Here is an 18,073-nt window from a genome sequence, read left to right as displayed (position 1 = left end):
CTCGCTCACATTCACATATACACATACACTCACACACAGTCATATACATGAAACCACACACTTGCATATGCATAGTAGTGCACACTAGCATACATTCACTCTCAACACCCTCGCATATACACATGTACTCACATACAGTCATATACACCTGCTCATACACTCGCATACACGCACTCACACAGACTCGCATACATGCACACACACTCACATATACACATGTACTTGCGCACACCTGCATATACACATGCATTTGCATACAGTCACATACACGCACTTGCAATTTGCAAACACTGGCATACATGCACGCATGGGCACTTGCAGACAATAGAACACACACACACACACACATGAACATACACACTTTATGTTTTTTGATGTACCTTTTCTATTTTCTCTGGCACAGCTTTATTAAAAAAAAATTGAGCTAGGAGCTGAGGGCACAGTTCATGACTTTATTTAAAGTGGGGGGCGCTCACCCCATCGCCCTATGGTTCCAGCGCCTTTGTCTACAGTTTCAATCACTTCGTGCTGTATTAAATATTCACCTTTCAATTTATGTCTCCCAAATCTCATATGCTTAGTTTTTGGTGTATTTATCAGCATATAATTATGTTGTGTCCAAATGGTCAATTTAGTCAAGTTCTTTTGCAGACATGGCCTATGCATAACACATGAAATCAGTTTACCCAATTTCTATAAAGCAAATTATGATACTTTAGTCATTTCTATCTCAGACATGTGAGGTATACACGGTCAATAAAGGTGCTGTAATTGATTAATACAGGCATTGATTAATTATAATAACCTTAGTTTGAGTGTTTTTATGACTGAAATATTCTGAAATTGGTTATTTTGTTATTATTGGTTGTTAAAGTCTGTTTCACTTCTCTTAGAAAAATGTTCAAGACTACATATTTAAAATTACTCTAGCAACTTTTGCTTTATTAAGCAATAAATATATTTTAAAACAATCTGGTAGGTAAGCATACTTTTAAACCACGAAGTTGAACCCAAATGGGAATGTGCATTTATACATGATCCTAAAAAAAGTGTGTATTGGGGCCAATGGTGTGTAAATAGACCAGGGCCTAAGGTACACTTAATCTGCCACTGATCAGTTACTACTGAGAGGTATGAGTGTATGGTTTTGTGTATTTTTGTACGCCTCTGCAGAATGCTAAGAGTCAGTGCAAGGTTCAATGTAAAAAAGCAGCATTTATGCAGGCTGCTGTAAAAGTGATTGGTGCAAATACAACAAAAGTAAATTCATGGGAAGTGCTTTGTGGATCTGTTGCCCTTCCTTGCTTGAATGACAATGACGATTGATTTGTTTGGCACAGGTACTAGTAATCACTGAAATATGTCAGATATGAAATGCTGATGCAGCTGGACAGTAGAATATCCACTATGCACAGCATTCCAATCAGATCAGAGTGAAGGCTTACTTCTTTTTTTACCACCTTTATTGAATTATCACATGTGACGCAGTCAAATTTACATTTATATAAAAGCAATCAAACTATATTAACAAGTTCACGTTTACAAACATTATACTTCACATATATTGCTATATATCATATAACCTAAGAAACATTACATAAAGTATTCAATTTCTGTCCTTTTTAAACAAGAAACATCTTTATTAAACCATCACTTATGACAAAAGCAATCATACATTTAGATAAATGAAAACAAACCACACCGTCACAATCCTAGTTGCAAGCATTTTACATCACAAACCATACTGACACACTCCCAGATGCCACTTCGAAAAAATAATAAAAACTAAAGGCAAAAGTGTGATAAAACTTCCACAAAAGATTTTTAATCGCCAAACAGCAAGTAAAGTAAGCACTTTTGTCTTGTTTCAGTGAACAAAACTTCATCAGACAAATTAGCATTGTCCAACCCAACATTTTAAATACTACAATACAAGTCACATGATAGCTTAATTACATTGTTAAAACAGCACCTTTCAAGTCAAACTTCCATTAAAAAATAACCTAAAAAGATGTGTTATTAATAAAAAGCAACAAAAGCATAAATGAAAAAATAATTGTTGTAGTATATACGTTAAAAAAGATTGAGCACAATAAATATAAGTGCAAGGTTTACTGTTACAGTAAACTATTAAAAAGTTGGCACCAACAACAAATGGGTATGTGTATATGAAAGAATTCAATACCTTTGTAAACCTCTTAATTTTAGAATGCATGCTAACGAGCATGCATCATTCAGGCCTGGTTGACAATAGGCATTTAATCTTATTTGTCACAATAATTCTTGAAGTTCTAATTTTAAAGAAAAAGGTCCCTCCGGGGGTCTTGTGCCACCTGATCTATTATCCGAAAACTAAAGTTATGGTCAGGGTATTCTTGTACATGTTTTGCTAGTGCATTTTCAGTTTTTAGTTTTATAATACTGTAGATGTGCTCGTATACCCTTTCCTTCAACTTTCGGTCGGCTTTTCCCACACTCCCAGATGCAAACATTATACATCACTTATAATATACCCAATCATTTTCAGTTAAACATTACATAGCTCAGTTTGTTAAGTTCTGCCTTCTTTTAAACCTCATTCCTCCCCACAATTCCCATTTTTTCCTATGTAGTTGGCTCCTACCCTTTTCTGTTGCTATATTCACTGCTTCTAGTATAGTTGGTTTAGATTTTGATTTCCATTTTCTAGTAATTACTTTTTTGCCAGCCACCATAATTAGACACAGCAAGGCCTTACCATGTCTAGTCAACTTTGATTCTGTAACATAGCTCAGAAAATCATTTCCCTTCTTCTTCTTCTTTCAGCTTTTCCCGGTTAGGGGTCGCCACAGTGGATCACCTGTCCGCTCATGATTGGCAGTGGAGTTTTACAGTGTCGAGTTGCCAGCCCAGCGCCCAACCTTCCACAGAAGGCACACACATGCACACACTCACACACTCACAACTAGGGTCAATTTGGAGTGTCCAGTCCATCTGTAGCATGTCTTTCGGATGTGGGAGGAAACCGGAGCACCCGGAGAAAACCCACGCGACCACAGGGAGGACATGCAGACTCCACACAGAAGGCACTCCAGCCAAGGATCGAAACGGAGAACCCATTATCTCTTTTTCCCTCATCATACCTCCAACATTTGCTGTCTACCTGAGGAAAAATTCTCTGGAGACTACTTGGGGTATAAAAATACAAAGATCCTAAATTTTCTAGATTTTATTGCATATTTGGGAGACATACGTATATACCCTCATTTGTTTCTTTGTGAATTGTTTATCCAATCTCTTCTCCATTCCTTCCTAATCTCCTGTGTTTGATTCTTATAGTTATCATGCAATATTTTTATGATTTACTAATTATTCTTTTTTTTTAATGGTAGCTTCTGTTTTATATTCTACTAAAAACTCTGCCAGTTCTGGTCTTTTTTTAGGACCCTCCTATTTCTTTCTCTTTGTCTATACTCTGATATCAACCCTTAATAAGGAAGGCAATCTCTAACCTGCAGTCCAAATAAATTCTTAGCATCTTCCCATTCTGTCCTCTTTCCCTCTATAATTATTTGCTCCTGATAGCTTGGTTTCTTTGCCAGAATTCTCCAATAAATTCCAGCCCTCTCTTGCCTGTTGTCTATATCCCTAATTGCAGTCATCCCTATAGGTAGATTCTCCTTTCTCCATTCCTGTGTTGGCTTAGTTCTTAGGATACTTTCTATTACTTTATAGATATAATATTCTGTATGATTATTGTTATTCTCCTTAAAGGCTTACATCCAAAATCCTAGTGTTGCCTTGTTTCTTGAGCATCCCCCCTGTTTCATCATCATCCCTTTGCACTTTGAATTATAGTTTTCTGCTGGTGCTATGTATAGGAGCCTTAACTGTATAGCTCTGAAATACCCCTTCAAATCAGGTAATCCCAGTCCACTCTGTTCTGCTGGAAGAATCAGCTTATCCCACTTGACTCTTGCCGTCTTCCCCTCCCAGATAAAGTCCTCCAGCTCTTTATTAATTGCTATCCACAACGTCTCCTCTGGTTGATAAAAATATGCCTGCCCTGTGTATAAGACTAATGGCACTAAAAACATTTTAACTGCTTGCATCTTACTATCCATATCCGTATAACAAAGCTTTAATTTCTCAGGTTTTGTATTATCTTTTGTTTTGTCTCTTAAATCCTTAGCTGCCACACCAGAATCATTTTTAATCCTTTCTCCTAAATACTTCATGTTATCTTGTCTCCATAAATATGGATATTGCTGAACCAATTCATATGTGGGTACATAATTTATCGCTATTGCCTTTGTTTTAGCTTTATTTATTTTGTATCCCTTAAAGATATGAAGCTGTCTCAAAATGTTCCACAACACTGTAATGTCTCTTTCTGGGTTTGTCAAATGTAAAATAATATCATCGGTAAATAGAGCCAGCTTTTCTTGTCTACCATGTCAATTATATCCTTGAATTTTCTTTGCCAATGATTCTAAATATAATGCAAACAAAGAGAAAAGAGGACACCCCTGCCTTGTTCCTCTGTTCCAGCAGAAATTATCAGAGAGGACCCCACCCACCTTAATTTTTGCCGCCAATCCCTCTCCTACTACTTGCGTATGCCAAGGTACATTGAATGTCTTCTGTTCAATAGCTAGTAAGCCAGTACGTGTGGTTTATTGTTCAATCTTTTGTTAGATCAGCCAACAATTTATTTCTAGCAGTAGAAATACAATATAAGCATATGTATAAATGCTAAGTTTATTTTCCACTCACATTGTAGGCTAAACCAACAAGATACATTCAGCATTTCTGCTGCTCCAGCACCAAACACATTTGTCACTGCTGACCAGTCAAAGTTATTTTTCTTTGTGAAGAAAAAAAAACATACTGCTTTATAATCTTGCATCTGTTTTATTAAAACCTCACCTGGCCATTACAGAATTTCTGAGTGTAACGTTAGTTTCATCAGCAGCTAATATATTTTCCCATCTACCATTGCCCCTCTCCCACCTCACCTTCTGCTGGTTTACTTGTTCTATGGTATAGATATTATACGATGCTGCGCATATCAGTCTTTGTATATTAAGTGTATTTTACTGCCATACTGCTCCATGGTTGTTTATTTGAATACCTAGCTGGTCAGAATAATAACATAGCTGCACCACTAGGTGGTGCTGCACACTAAAGGCTAATCAGACAAACCTGCATAAATATAATATTCTTCTGCTGTAATCAAACGGTTAGTCTTACTGCTCCTGTTGTCTAGAAGATACTGAACAATGTTTTCTCTATGCTCAGCTGAAAGATAATGCATTTAAATGTACTCTGCTTAATGAACAAAATTGTGGAACAATATTTTTATGCCTAACAATAGCCAGCCTGAATCTGTACTCTCTTATATCCTCCTGTTCTTCTCTCTCCTCTAAATTTTAATTCCCTCCTCCCACTAAATCTCTTTCTCCTACCTCCTGGTACTCACTATCCTATCTTCCACCCCTCTCTACCTAATCTGTTTTTCCTCTCATCCTGATTAATCTTATTTTTTTTTATCTTTTTCATCAAGCAGTACACCCACTCTGACCTCTCCCTCTCACCAGCCAATCAAACAGAGTGCCTAAGAAAAAAACTAAACTCCAGAAAAAAAAAACAATGCCTATTTCCTGCAGAACTTCCCAGCCTCATACCCAGGATATTTTTTTTACTTTAATGTAGGCAAACAGAAGTATATACCTAAATATCAATTAGTTGTACTAAGCTAATGATCCCTTGTAGATCACCACTATGAAACTCTAGCCCCTCTCTCCTCCCTGCTCTCTGGTCTCACTATTCCAAGCCTAAACTGGCCTTCCTAGACATTTTTAGTCCTGTATGAACTGAAAAGTAATTCCTTTTTTTCTCTTATTTTCATTGCTATATACCACTACAACTCTTTAATTATTTATAGCGTTCTACTGCCCCGCTCTAACACAAGTTTTGTTGCACTCTTTTTCCCTAGCCTTCTCTCCTCCTGCTACCTTTTTTGTCAAACTTACATAAAGATACACTGCTACTCTGACTCTCTCATTTTTTCCAAACTCTGTCCCTGTAGTACATCACATTAACAAACTTACCTGTCTGATTGTTTTTCTTAGCTAGTTTACTTGACCTGGGCCAGCCTGCTCCATTTGCACTGACTACGCTCTGGCTCAGTTGAATTCCCCTACCCTACCCCATTCCCACCCACCCCCACATCAATTACATTTATATTCACCCAAACTCCTCCCCTACTAAACCATCATCCAATCACAATTAACTTACAATCAATCTCATAGCTAACCACACCTCCTCCTATACTCCACCTCAAGTTACTATCTTTAATTAGGTAATTTGTCGCACCCCCAACTCACTTTCTCAGTGACCCCTGAATTATCCAAATAACAAATTTAACTCTCTAAACCACTATATACTTATCCCTTCACTTAATACCTCTTCCCTCTATCTACAATGTCCCTCATTAGTACTATTGCACTACTTCTCCCTCTCACTCTATTTTTCTGTCTCCTATTAAACCTAACATCACTACATACAGCCTACATACCTCCTAAAATTACATCCATAACTTCTACACAAACCCTAGCTCTTTCTAGTTACTCACAGATCCTGTATGCACTTCACATACTGCTACACACTAAACTAAAATTCCTTCCCCCCAAAAAAAATATCTACAACCACACGCCTTTCACTTACCATTACTACTCAGAAAGAAAGCAGTCACCCATTATTTATTCATAAAAAACACTCTAACCTATCCCAATGTGAAAATATCCACCCAAACCCAGGACCCAACTCTACCCTTTCAACTCCACTAGCTCATATAAATCACTAAATATCACAACCCTCAACCTTCAAAGTGTTAGAAACCAAATCCCCAAATTCCATGCCTGGATATCTCTCAACAAACCAGACATAATAGCTGTGACTGAAGCATGGTTAAAACCCTATATAAAAAAATCTGAATTCCCCCCCAGGATATGCTTGATTAAGAGCTGATAGACCCCATAAAAAAGGAAGAGGCATTGCAATACTCTTTCCAAATATCCACACCATTGTCCCCTATTCTAACTTCATTCCACAATTCTCTACAGCTGAGTTCCTAATATAATTTCTAAAAATGAATAACTGTAAGAATCTCTGCATCATAGCTTTATATATTCCCCCCCCAGGTAACAATATTCCACTGTTAGAAGAAATTTTTGCCTGGATATCAAATAACATTTAAAAATTAAACAATTATCCTGGGCAATGTAAACATAAACTGGCTAGATCTCTCTAACCACTCTCTCTCATCTAATATCAACCTCTTTATCTTTACACAGCTAATTATCGATACAGCTAGACCTAACAGAAATAAAGACAGTGGTTCCATCCTTGATTGGGTTCTAATCTGTGACCCAAACAAAATCTCGTCAGCAGACACACTACCTTACAGCATCAGTGGCCACCTGCTGTAATACCATTTGAATACCAATTCAACACCAGTATAAACAAACAAGAAACCTAACCAATTTTAACCCAATAACCCTAAATGAAACCTTGAGAAACATCAGCTGGAATATACTAAAAGTCCTTCCCCTCAATGAAGCTGTTGAGTTCTTCAACTCAACATTTCTCAAGACTCTAAACAAACTAGCCCCACTCCAACAAAAAAGATTGACAACTAACTACACCATATGGCTCTCCAGAACTACCAAACGACTCATGGCTGATAAGGGCAAATCATGGAATAAAATGGCAAAATATAAGAATCTCTCTGATCTCTAACTATTTAGACAGACTCATAAACAAGTAAAGCTTCTATTCATTAATGACAAAAAAGAACACTATCTTGGTCTCCAAAAGAACTATAAACAAAACTCGAAGAGGTTTTGGAACTCCATTTCATCTTTGTTAAACCCTGGTTCTAAAAACAACCCTTGCCCACATACAGACAAAACACCAGTTGAAATAGCCACCTTTTTTAGCTCATATATCATCAACACTATAGCTAGTCTCTCTGCCACCTTTCCTCAAACTAAATGTAATAGTAACTCTGCTCCACCAAAGTAGTCTTCAGAAAATACCTCTACCCCCTCTCTACCTACCTTTTCTTTCTCCCACATGCTTACTGCTACTATAATAAAACTACTTCTCAAGCTCAAACCCACCGCTAACACTCCTGACAACTTACCCCCAGAATACCTTCAAATATCAGCAAAGCCATTGCTTACCCTATCAACATACTTCTTAAAAGATCTATCCAAGAGTCTTATGTACCTACCATCTGGAAAAAAGCATATATTCTACCCCTTCACAAAGGCGGTACCAGCATAGACATTTCCAATTTTTGCCCTATTGCTTTTCTCCCCCATCACTAAAATCTTGGAAAAATGCATCCACAATCAACTTCTAAATTATCTACTTCAAAATCAACTCTTCTCCCCCACTGAGCATGGATTTAGGCCAGGCCACAGCACAACTACAGCTCTTATATCCTTCATGGATACAGTTAATCAAGCTCATGATGCAGGTACAATTGTATCTTCACTCTTTCTTGACATCTCTAAAGCCTTTGATATGGTCTGCCACCATCTACTTCTCACTAAACAGTTTGATCTCGGTATGCCTCCCCCCAGTTCTAAATTGGTTCACTAACTTCCTCAAAAATAGACAACTATCTACTAAATGGCAGAACTCTTTCTCTCTATTCCTTGACCTATCCACAGGTGTTCCCCAAGACTCCATAGTAGGGCCTCTTCTTTTCAGTATTTTCATCAACAATGTTTACTCCACTCTTATTAACAGATCTGTAATACAATATGGAGATGACTCAAACATCATCTGTTCTGCCAACTCTACAACTGAACTTCTGCAAATAACTCAAAATGCCTTTGCATTTACTGAAACTTGGATGACCAACAACCATCTTGCCCTAAACCCCAACAAAACCAAACTCCTATTATTTGCCTCTAAGAATAGCACCCCCTTAAACAAGACTGAATTTGCTATATATTCTCAAAACAAGACAGCTATAGAGGTTGTCTCCCATACAAACTATTAGGCATTATCCTGGTCGAAAACCTAACATCTGACCTGCATGTCCACAACAGTATCAAAAAAACATCAAAAATTGGGTACCCTTTATAGACATAAACACAAATACTTTCTTAGTTATCCTACAAAAGAAACCCTTGCCTTAACCTTTCTTCTACCTTCTCTCCTATATGTTGCTCCTCTACTTACCAATATCCAGTTCTCTATAAAAAACAAGCTTGAGGCCTGTTGTAATAAACTTCCCAAGTTTGCAACCAATGCAAAATATTCCTCCCATCACTGCTCCTCCTTACACTTACTGAATTGTCTTGAACTCCCACAGTACCTTGCATAATTACAATTAAGTACAACACACAAGATCATCTACAAACCATCAGGCTGTCTGGCCCTTACTTCTATGCTAACTCACTATCACCCAAATAGACCACTCAGATATGATAACCAACTTCTCCTGCAAGAAGAAAAAACAAAACTTCTAGCTGGCTAAATGCTCTACTCGTTCTTTATTGCCAAACAATGGGATGCACTCCCATTAACTATTAGGACCATCAGTAATGCTTCTTCCTTCAAAAAATCTCTACAGCAACACCTCTCCACTCTATGGCACTGCACATGCTCCAATTCTCAACCTTCCAAAACCTGATTCCCCAGACTCATAACTAATCTCACCTTATTTACTTCTTTTACATCAAATCTTTTCTACCTAGCATTATGACTATCTAAAGAATGACCATCTAGGCCTACACTATGGAGATACTTACCTGACAATGATAATGACTCTATGTACTTAACATTCACTCCTACATTGTACTACTGACCTGTATGCTTGACCTTTACTTTCATACCATTTTCATGATACATAAGTCATCAACATGATTCTTAGTATACGCAACTGTGACATCTTATATGTACATTTAACTCTATTTGTTTTGTATCGTATTGTAAATTTGTTGCTAATATTTAACTTCTACCTTTGCTTAATTATAACTGCTAACCTCTTATGTAATCTAAGCAATATATTGAACCAATACTTTATTTAACTGTAACTGTGAATTTTCCATTGTATGTATGTGATTATGTGGAGCTTTTCTCCCTGTGCCTCTACTGACAATGGGCTCACTTTGGCCCAGTGGACTTTACCAGTAAACAAATGCAAATAAATAAATAAATATTCTCCTAATCAACCTTATAATTTTTTCAACAAATGCAAATGCTTCTGTTGCCTTGCTCATACAGTCCTAACTTACTCTGTCAAATGCTTTCTCTGTATCAAGACCCACCAACAACAATGGTATTTTCTTACATTCTGCTTCCCTCTGGATCATCAGTGTTCTGTTAATGTTGTCAAATGTTTGCCTTCCCTGCACAAAACCACATTGATCCATATCTATCAATGTTGGCATTACTTTTGTCATTCTTTTAGTCATTACAGACATAAACACTTTATAATCATGGTTTAGTATTGAAATGGGCCTGTATGAAGCTGGATCTGATGGATCTTTACCCTCTTTAGATATTACAGCTACCACTGCTTTCTTCCAGGATGTTGGCACTTCTCCTCCTCTTAAGATGCTATTAAACAAAACCTTCTAGATCATTATCAGTTTTTTTTCCTCCTAGCTTCCACACTTCCACAGGAATGCCATCTATTCATGTGGACTTTGCTGTAGATTTATACATCACAGTTTTTTTTTCATCTCGAGTGAAGGCTTATTTCAAGGCATGACTTTAATACCCGACCATCCATGTATAGCTCTGAGGCAGGAGCATTGTGCAGTACAATCAAACTCAATAGACAGGTACTTAAATAGACATATGTCCCTTGTTTACACAGGACTGAATGTTGTTTCTACTTGACCGGTGAAACTTTACAGTACATATTTTAAAATATGTCAAACCAGGAATTTCATATAGATAGACATGTATATATATATATATATATAGAGAGAGAGAGAGAGAGAGAGATTCCAGACAAAAAACTGCAAAAGTGGAAAAATAAAAACAACAGAGAGCACAGAACACTATTACATAAACCACAAAAAGACAACACACCAACAGTAAACAAAACCCTGGTCCTGGGTCTGTTGTAGCATTTAACTTGGAGTATGGAATTTATCTTTAAAATGCTCACCTTATTTTAGGAGTGCTGTTTTTTTGTGTTTATACTATAAAATATAATAAAAAATATAATTCAGTTTCTTTGTTATCAACAACAACAAAAAAAAATTTAACACTCAGTGACAAAGTCTGGAAATCATGGCATGCCAATATAACCAGAGAAGACTTTCTACAGTTCAGGCAATTAAAAAACAAAACCAAGCACATCATAAAGCTAGAAAAAAAATCCCACTGCTGTATGTAACCTACAGCAAACTCACATACATAATCTGAAGAAGTTCTGGACCTCAGTCTGTAACCTGCTAAACCCATACCACAGCAAACAACCTTCTCCCTCACCTAAAGCCACCTCAAAATCAATGCTAATAACTGTAAGAAATGTTTCCTGCAAGCATAATGTCACTTATGAAGGACAAGTTCATTATCAACCCTCAACCTCTTGACCCTCATACCCCAGTAGGCTAACATTTCTTACTCAAACTATCTCTGTCACAACCATACGAATATCTGATGAATCTCAAAACAGCAAACCTTGCAGCTGATAACCTTAGTCTTCCCCTTAAAATTTTAAAAATAGTCACAGATCCCATGTCATATCACATATCAATACTAATAAATTGATCCTAAGCATGCCTCTCAACTGTACAGGTTTTGGCAGAATGTCCAGATTTTACTCCTGTTTTAGTCTGTTCCTCATAAAATTTGTAATTTATTGGCAAATCATTCAGGATTGACATCAGTAAATGATGAGAGACAGTTAAGTTACAGACTGTAAAATATGTAATGCCCATTTGAAAGTGTGTGCTAAAGCAGCACCTGTTATTCTAGCAACTTTCTAACTCTATAAAAACAATATTTAAAAATTGTCCCTATTTTTGGACCTTTTTCCCTCCATTACGTTGCTTTGTTCAGAATTCTTCCACTAAGAAGTTGAGAGGTATGATCCCAAGCAGGAGCAGCCTTAGGTCAACAGGTGCCCTAGGCAAAAGGGCTCCATGGCACCCGCCCCCACAACACCCGGTGCCCCCATCCTGGTCTACCTATACCAAATAAATACTGGAAAAGTGCCCCTGCTACAGTGGCACCCTAGGTGGCTGCCTAGTTAGCCTATGCCTAAGGCCAGCTATGATCCCAAGTGGTCCAAGTGGCAACAAGAATACTTAACTTTTATACCCAATACTGTAGTAGTACCACAAGGATCCATACTAGGACTTCTTCAGCCTGCAACCTACAAAATCTACAGAAAATTACACAAGAATCCATTGCAGCTATTGAATCCTGGCTCAACAGCTCACAACTACTTAATTATAATCACAATTGACAACAATCTGAAGTCTGACCTGCACTTCCAATTAGTCATAAAACACCAAAAACTTGGCCTCTTTTATAGAACAAAACACTGTCTAACAGAAAGAACTAGAGAAACGATAGCTAAATCATGCATTCTACCCATTTTCCTATATAGCATTGGTGGTATAGTGCTGAGCATAGCTGCCTTCCAAGCAGCTGACCCAGGTTTGATTCCGCAGCCAATACAGTTAGATGATCATGTTGATGATGTATATATACGCACTCAAACACAGGTAGATAGAAAGATAGTATTATGTGTATGTATAAAGATCTATGGCATAATATCAAACACAGAGATGTTATATGGCATACTATCAAACACTGAAATGATTGAATGCTAAAACCTAAAACCCACAAGATCAAATCTAGAAATGCAGAAAATACAAAAAAAGGTAAAAAAAATCTTTTCTGCAGGGGGAACTCAAGTGAAAATTGTATGCTACATAACATAGCTTTGTTCTCAACCCTTTTTGGAAAATAGGTGTGTATGCAGGTCAGGAAATACCTGTGAATCATGTTTTATCACAACCTGGTAATGCATATTATTTATAAACTCATTAAAAAAGAGGCAGTGGAAGTGAGAACTTTCACTGCATTTTCTGACAGAATTTCTAGAACATAAATAAGCAGCATTCAAAAGATGCTGTTTCCACAATCACAGAAATGTTTTTGAGGGAATATACTAGTTGCAATGACAAAAGACCTCATTATTGTTTAATTTGCATGTCTCTGAATTGTCGATAATGACTGCGAATGCCAATCAGCACTTTCCTTTGGAAAGCACTTCGGGTGACCCTTACTTTCCTTTGCCACAAGCACCATCCTCATTCACTCTTCCACATACATGCACACATTTAAATACACATTCACATGTGCATGCCTGCATGCAAACACACACACACACACACACACACACACACACACACACACACACACACACACACACACACACACACACACACACACACACACACACAGTAATGTAGGAAATGATGTCAGGAAAATAATGGTATAAAAGGAAATGATGTATGCAATCCATTTTATTGTTCTGAAGAGGTTCTGTAATAAACAGGACGAAAGCGCTCAACTTATTCTGGCTCCAGTGTGTGTTTTTTGTTTTAAAAATTGAAGTGAAGAATTTTGTGAGTTTTTAGTATTGTTCACAATCAGCTCAGTGCATTGCTATATTGTGGTTTTGAGATTAAGAACATAACTGAAAAAATACCTTGTGATTGTCTTTGGCCTGCATAGTTATTTTAGCCACATATTGGCTTTGATCAGTTTTATTTAGAGACTGGGTTGTTTGTTTATTTCTATTAATATTTAGGTATCCCTGGTGTTGAATGTTTCTCCTACCAATATTGTAGGATTTGCTTATTAGTGTAGGGTATTTTATAGATATTACACCCCCCGAAACATGCACACACGCATTCACATTCATGCACAAGTGCAACCCTCCCACATGATTGCATTCAAGGGCATACTCACCCATGAAAACCAATCACACACACACACACACACACACACACACACACACACACACACACACGCACACGCACACACACACACGCACACACACACACTCACACACATATAAATATTTGCATACACAACCCAGCACTACTTGTCCACTAAACTCCCCAGCACTTGCCATCAAATGTGATCTCAACCATTGAAATTAATGGGTGAAAGAGAACTTTTGTCTTTTTTCATTAACACGTCTGGCATGGGTTACTTACATAGCTAAGTAATTCAGTGAATGACTAGGTTGCATAAATGTCTTACCACAGACATTTCCAGGGGAAAACACATGGCTAATTAGCAAAGGCTGCTCCCCTGCAATGTCTCATTAGTATTTGTGACAGGTCACAGAGACAGCCCAATGTGGGGCTTCACTTCGTTGTGTTATAGCACTGTGGTAGGACTGTCTCTGAATCAGAAATGGTTACTGCAAACAGTGCAAGCATACCAATCACGCTAACCTTTCAGGAGCTCCCCAAGGAGTGCATTATCAATGTCTGCTATTTTTTGTAAACTTCTTCCATTAAAGTTGCTTATGAAACAAGTGAATGCATCCTCTGTTTTCTTGCAAAAGGTTGAAACCAAAATGAAACTAGAACAAAAAGAATGAAGTCCCTGTAAGACATAACATCCCTGTAACATGTGAGAGTTGATATTTCCTCTTGAAGTCTTCTTCGGAAAGAATTTTTTTTTATCTTTCAATTTTCTGAAGAAGACTTCAAGGGTAATCATCAAGTTAACTTTGATGTCCTGTTTACCTTCTGCATATTTTCTTTTCAGATTCTGCATACTGTATGCAGCACTATTGAACAGTCTAAATTATCAAGCATCCGTCTGTATATTTCACAGTATTGTGGTTGCTGTTGCACTGCAGAATGTGTTTTAAATTAGCAGAAGGAAGATAAAAATACAAAAATCACAGCTATGTTGCCTAAGATTTTACATTCAGCTCCATTACTTTTGCAGTGCTGCTTGTCTTTGCTCCGGCATTCTTAACGGTTGTTGTGTCTTTTGGCTTTTCCCGGTTAGGGGTCGCCACAGCGGAACTCCGGTCCGCTAATGATTGGCAGCAGATTTTTATGTACTGAGTTGCCAGCCCTGATGTACAACCTTCAACGAAGGTACGCCCATTCACGCATGTCTCTACACAGTAGACGCTTTAGCTGAGAATTGAACAGGACAACATCTTACTGTGAGGCGACAATGCTACCGCAGCACCACCACTGCAGTGAAGGCAGTAAATACAGCAAGCAGCAGCTATTTGCTGCACTATTTCATTGTTCAAACTTAAATGATTTTCAGCAAATAGCAGGGAGCAGGGTTGACCTTTGGTCAAATGAAACCCAAGGCAAAGGACTCCATGTCCCCCCACTCTCCAACTCCCCCAGTGCATCTCCAATGTACCCCCTGGTTTCCCTTTGCCCTGGCATCACTGCACATTCCAGATTACTTTTTTTCCAATTGCCTCATATTTTGTTGAACTCTTCAGTTTTTTTTTAAATACATCCTAGCCAGCCAAAACTGCATATCACAGCCTGTTTCCTTACCCGTACCCCCAAAAGACTACCACATTCTGTGTACACATATCATGTCAGACTGGGATGAATGTGTAAGAACAAAGACAACTCAGCTGTTGATCATATATATGTATTGTTTACCTATGGGTGGATAAAAATTGAATGCTCGAGCCTCATTTGCTCAAAATTAATTCAGCCGAGGATCAGAGCTCCTACGTAGGAAATCACTGTCTCAGTGAGTTATGCTGGCAGTAATACCCTTTTTGGGAAAATCTTCTCCTTTTTTGAGTTGGTACAACCACAGAGTTATGGAGGTGGTGTGTGTGTGTGTGTGTGTGTGTGTGTGTGTGTGTGTGTGTGTGTGTGTGTGTGTGTGTGTGTGTATATATATATATATATATATATATATATATATATATATTAGGATATGTCAAGTGCTTAAATTATCACGCGATAAAACATTGAAAATTTTTCAAGTTTAGAAAAAAAACATTTTTTGCAGGGGGGAAAGCTTCCCTGTATCTCCCACACTCCCTGTAATGTACGTATACCCACTCTGAGATCACACTACAGTGGGGAGAGGGCAAATTTCCAGTCCTCAGTGTACCTCAATTGTGCAAAACCAAATACTTGCAAAATTTGAAAACTGAATGTCCTAATTATTCTGCCTCTTTACCCCTCTCTTCAAATGATAGCCACTTGGATACACTTTTGATGTCTGATTGCCAGATAAATGAAAATTCACTTATACAGCCTGAGATATGGGAGCTGCCAGGGTCTAGATGTTTTGTGATGCATTTTATGTCTTATTTTTGAAAGATAATGATTTGTAGTGCATGAAGTATTGTGATTATACTCCAAAACTGGGGAAAAGACATAGTTGTTAAGTATCTTTCTGATGTCAGAAATGTGCTTAACAAGCTTTTGTTAAACACCTCTTATTGCATTTAAGTTATAGTCTCATGCTAAAGCATTAACAACTATCAGCTGTCACTATAGAGGAGCAGTGAGAAACTGTTAAACACTTCATTTGAACTTTTTTTTTTAAGTCTGAGTGAATTGTTTAACTGTCTGAATGGTGTTTAACAGCTCCCTGTCACTCTTAAGAGATTGCTGCTCTCTGTGAGGTAGAAGTAATTGGATCACATACCAAGTGAGTGCAACATTAGTTTCATTTGTATATTTATATTCAATATCTCTGTACTCATTTCATATGCAACTCATACTGATACTAGATGCAGCTAGTGTCACAGATATGTTTCTCTTATGACAGTAGAGAGCTAAAAATGTGCCATTTTAGATCACTTAAGAACCTTTGTGCCCACCACCCCTCAGCCTTCAGTAGCTTCTGGCACTCCTAGCTATAAAATGAGAACATTAAAAATATTGGGTGATAGAAATTCAGATAGCAGGGAAATGGTTCTTGCATCAGCATATGTGTTTCATATTCAGTAATAATAGGTGATCTTTCAAAACAAGCCACATTCAAAGTAAACCACATTTTTATATTGTTTAAAGATAAAATGGTTAAATGTACCAGGTAGACAATGTGAACAATATGCAATTGATTAAACCACATGCATTATAATTTGATGTCACTTGAGTTAATAGTTTGCTGTTTTCTATTAGTGGCCACATGAACTGAAGAAAATGTTTCATTTAAACCCTTATTAAAAATAAGCTCCTAAAGAACACCCTCCTCAGGTCTCCACATATACTGTTACTTTTCAGTGGGTCATTTTCCTAAAGCTTATAGTATGCCTTTGTGCTCAGTTTCATTGTCCATGTAATGTTTGATTATTGTCCTGAAACATCCAAATATATCCATTAATTTTCTTTGGCTTATGTCCCATAGTTTATATCAGTTTTGATAATGTCTAGAGCATATATTTGTGCTTAGTACCATTTTTGATGTAATGTTTAAGGCCTGGCCTTTCAATCCACCTCTGATTCCAACAGTATAGCCTCCCTCTGCCCTTTCTATGTTCCTCTCCCGATCTCTGCCTCACATTAAACTGCTTCCCAGGACTAATTTCCTAGAGCCCTGCTCCTTTTCCTAGAATCTTTTGAGTTAATCCCTTTGTCCACAAACTATATCTGATCTTGCTACATATTACTGCACTTTGAACTTAAGTTATTGTGTATGTTACAGCTTCTAACCTTTAACAACTTCCTGCTAGGCTTCCTGCTTTAGGGATGGTCATTTTTAAATCATGTGCTGCATTTTTCACATGGTTTCTTTGAAATGTTTTAATTTATTAAACATAGTTGCTCATGTCTTCTTAATAGCATGTATTCTACATTGCTCATTTACTAGTTTTCTAACACCCTAATACCTTCTTTGATTTATTGCTTTATTGAATTACTCCTTATTAATAACCGTGTGTTAAATACTTGTGCGTGTACCTTCCTTCATGATAATGTTACTATGCATTTTGTATTGCTCAATCACTGTCACCATGTTCATTTAATATTATCTAAGTATGTGCAGACTGTATGATGTTTGCTTAACTCCA

The sequence above is a fragment of the Protopterus annectens genome, chromosome 2.part1 (assembly GCF_019279795.1).
Source record: "Protopterus annectens isolate FY-2018-M chromosome 2.part1, PAN1.0, whole genome shotgun sequence".
Lineage (NCBI taxonomy): Eukaryota > Metazoa > Chordata > Ceratodontiformes > Protopteridae > Protopterus > Protopterus annectens.
The sequence above is the reverse complement of the archived record's forward strand: the minus strand, read 5'-3'. Positions refer to the sequence as shown.